Raw genomic sequence first — 4,558 nt, 5'->3', positions numbered from 1 at the left:
GATCCCAATTGTTTTTTTTTTTCATCCATCTCAAAAATAAACTCCACAGCACTGGACAGTTGTGACATGATGGTGTATAATATATCAGTGAAAATCTGACAACACACAGCCCACGTAATCCCCAGTAAAGCACTGCTGAAACAGTAAAGATAAAGTGAATATTGATCCGGTCTGTTGTAATGGTCTCAGGCCTGAGAGGCAGCATTTCATTTCTGCTATCTGACATCAAGGTTCATGGCAGCAGGCCTGATCCTGGCAGCACTGCCAGCACTGAGTCCCAGGATTTCCCCAGCTCACCGGATGTTACTCAGATATCATTGGCCAGGACATTGAGTACTGGGAATAAATGGAATTCCACAAAGTTCAGCATCTGGACGGCACTCTTAAGTCCTTTAAATAGACCGCCTCTCTCTTCCAGTTCTGCTTGGCTCCGGTCTGATACAAGCTGGATTCTTGAGTGTTTTTACTCAGCACTCTTTGGCAGAAAGTGGGATGATGTTTGAAAAGCAGGATTATTGAATAACAACACACTGTTCTTGTGTGACAATACACACAGGCCGCACCTTCAGAAACTCGGCTGCACATCAGTCGTGTGTGAATACATGCGGACCTGCACAGTTCAGCAGGTGAGGGCTTTTTCCTGCCGGTGGCTGTATTAATGAGTTAGCAGATGCGAGAGGTGATGGAGTCACCACTTAGAGGCAGGTAGTGGTGAGCAGGGTGGCAAACATTCATCCCATCATTCGCTCCATATGACAGCGGTCACCAAGCTTTTGCCCGCTGAAGCATGAGACCAGCAGGAATCTGGGTTAAAGGATAATAGCAGCAATATTGAGTTTTTTTTCCCCTCTTGCACTCCAGTAACTGGTGGTAAATGTTGATCCACAGCTGACAGCTTGAGTCTTGTCTATTGCCTCAGCAGAAACTTTGAAAGGAAAATTACTCAAATGAATGCACAGCCATTGTGGAAATGGCACAATCATACTGCGTGCTCACTGCGCTGATTTTGCTCTTTCTCCTCGTTTTTGCCTAGAAATGTCATGTGTTGCTTCCGCGCTTTGAAATGACTCATCGTTTCCTCAAAGTAGGCTTTGGTAACTAGTAGGAGGGAGGGTTGTGTGTCACAACATAGTGACGATGTTCTACTGCATCACATTTAAGACAAATTTTTTTCTCAGATACCCAGTAAAGGATAAATTCAGGGTGAATGCAGGGTGTACACAGCCTCTGAGTTCTGCTGAGGTACATCTAAAACTTTTTTTTTTTTTTTTTTTTTTAATTGTAGTAATGAAGTTGGCACCGTCAGCATTTTCTGAAAACTAGACTGTGGATATGCAAAGATTCAAATTAAGTAGTAACCCTTTTATTGTGATAGAAAGATAAGCTTCACTAAATGCCAGCATGAGAAAGTGCCTGTCCTATAGATTCCACTCCGAGTAACTGAGTCAGAAAATCCTGAAACTAGTTTTTATGAGCCTGGATGTACCGACAACACTGCATTTAACATTGGGAAATTTATTTAAGTTATGAAAACTCAAAATACTTTTTTTTAAAGCGTACCTTCCAGTCCATTTTTCATGAAGTTACATGTTAACTAATGTATTTGCAGTGTGAAATGGTTGTTGAAGTGTTTCTGATCATCTCCAAATGCATTCAGTATCTAACATATCTAACTAAATTTTGAACAGTAATCAAGCACAAGACTTTTAAATTTGATTTATCAGCTTCTGGCAAGTACCCACCCCAAAATCAAAAGCATGTTCTCACAGTTATAAAATCTTCTGTTGTGGTAGACATGAGCTCTTCCAGCTTTGCAGTTACAGATTGTCGATGCTCTGTGACAGTTATGCGGAAACAGAGGAAATTTACAGATACACGTGTATGTATTTTCTGGATACATCTGGGAAACTGCTTCATGCCACATAAAGGCGGACATTACGGTGCTCATTCTGTGGAGCTCCCAGGTCAACCGTCCCTCAAGTTAACTTCCATTTTGAATAATTTTACGTCTCTGAAATAGCAAAATACTCTGGACAAGCAGTATCTTATAAATGAAATGGTAGTTTGTTTTTTTTAAGAAAGAAATTTAGAATGAGCAGTACAAACATCTAGATTTGTTACCTTGGATGGACAAAAACAGCAACCTCTGGAATTTGGAAAATTCTAAGCTTAGAAAAAAAAAAACCTTTATCACTACCGGTATGTTGTTCTACCAGAGACACCATGGTTTAGGCAAAATGCCTACTTCTACTTTCCAGCTGTAATCTTCCCTCTCGGATAACATCCTGTCCGATAGGACAGGAAGTTGTTAGGAAATCAGTGACGAAGTAATGGACTTTGTGCCACTAAACTATAAAGTGAGAACACTGTAAGGTGTATAGTGTTAATGTGTTATCTGTTTTGATTTGGCTCTTCATTTCACAAACTGTGCTGTACTTGCAGATTATGGACAGTTGCATCATTCCTTGCCCCCTTGTTAAACATTGACAACAAAAACTTTCTGCAAGAGGAGATGTGTTTACCCTTGGAAACGGAATTATTGTTGTCGTTACGTGGTCTTAGTCAATACTTGGAGAACTCTTTGCTACTGAATTTCATCACTTCAGCCAAATTCTTGGTTTTAATTAAGCCACTCATCCCCCCTCACACCTAATATCTCTTATTAGGCCCATTAGAAAAATTAGACGTTAGTTATGTAACATGCTCTCCATGCAAGGTGCATTAGTTGCTTCAAGCACAGGGCATGGCCATCTATCTTATTATGAAGCCGAAATATCTCCTGCCTCATATCAGACCTACTCATAATTATTTCTCCACGTTGCTTTTGTTATTTGGAGAGGTTACCTTATGTCAGACCTCACTCTCTTTGGAGGCTATTATGTAATTTGTCTATTAGCACAGGAAGGGAGACACTGTGAAGTACTGACCTGAAACACAAGAGCACAGTAATTAATTTTCTTTTCTGATTCTCTGCTGTTGCCAGCGTCCTAATCAGCATTTCATTCAGTGCACTCAGCACAACACAGGGCTTCACAAACTTCAAAACTGCCTCAAAAATCAGCATTTGCTGCTCGTGATTTTGACACATAAGACAGTTATTAATGCACGTCCATCTGACACTGCTATTGACAGGCATACTCCCTGGCTGACCAGATGCATGTCCAGGTGGCCTGATAAACAAAGCATATCAGAGACGCTAACAACACAGTGTTTGGATAGTTGTGGGATGAGAGGAGCGCACTGAGATGACTGGCTCTCTCCGGCCAAAGATTAGCCAATGATGAAGCTGCTTTGCCCTCACACTGTTGGAAAAGGTTGGACCCCCCGATGGTGCCCCAGAATGCTGGTACAGTATTGCGTGTGGCTGCAATACTTCATTGTGTAAGCTTTTCCTCCCAGCAGAAACATGTTTGCGTTTGCTGGTATGAACACTTTGTACAGAGTCCTGGGCCGAACACAAGCACATTCAGTAATTTCCGAATTGTGTCACTAATGGCCAGATTTGTCCTGTGTTGTTGTTGTTGGATTTTAGTCACCCATGAAAAATGTCATGCTGTTTTTTGTTTTGTTTTGTTTTTTTCCTGCATAAACATGAAATCTTATACAAAGTTGTCTGCAGCACAAAAGTGAGAATTTTGAATATGATAAAGTTTTATTGGAGCCTAGTGGCAATCAGAGATGTGCATTTAATTCACTTGTGCATGTATTTACTATGTTTATGAATGAATATTTTAAACTGCAGAACATTTACATGCTTTTTTTGCCAAACCTGTTAAAGATTGCCAGGTTGGCCACCAACACACGATCAAATCCATGAACCTGAGAGACAGACAGACCTATTCACACTAACAGAATAGAGAACAAGAACATGTAACAAATTCACCATGACTAATGCCTATGTGAGTAATCCAACATGCTGTCAATCATTACTCACACAGAGAGCACTGTCTCCACTCTCATTGGTCTGAATGCGGCCGTGCTGTGCGCTTCTTCAAAGCACAGTCCCGTGACTCCCATCCTGAGGAGGAAGAACAGGGCCGAGTTGTGTGTGTGTTTGTGTATGGTGTACAGGAGAGGAAGAAAGGCAGTGATAATATGGACGGGAGTTGCTCTTGTTGCCAGGGTCACGGCCAAAGACCCGGTCACCCCACTTTCATGTGTCCCTGCTCAGGGACAGTAAACAAACACGACTGTGAGCACAGGCTATGGCTGCGTTACACACAGCTCTGTTTTGAAGTCATAATGCCTGGATGGTGATGCAACGCCAAGAGGCTGCGATCCAGTCACAGGTGGCACCGTCCGCACTGCTTCTGCACGCCCATCGCTGTAGTGTCACTTTAAAGTTGAGCATCTATTTTTCTCATCCTTAGATCAGTTACACCACCCTTATATTTATATTTATGATAAACAGATGAAATCAATGATTTGTATAATGTCACATCAGCAATGTTAACTCTTTCTTAAAATGTTCCTGAGAAGTGACCCCTTCAACCTTGTAGAGGGAAACTGCTTCACTGTACTTTTATTTCAGAGCACCCTAGAAGCAGGTAGCATTCAC

Source organism: Toxotes jaculatrix, chromosome 9 (genome assembly GCF_017976425.1).
Source record: "Toxotes jaculatrix isolate fToxJac2 chromosome 9, fToxJac2.pri, whole genome shotgun sequence".
NCBI lineage: Eukaryota > Metazoa > Chordata > Actinopteri > Toxotidae > Toxotes > Toxotes jaculatrix.
The sequence above is the reverse complement of the archived record's forward strand: the minus strand, read 5'-3'. Positions refer to the sequence as shown.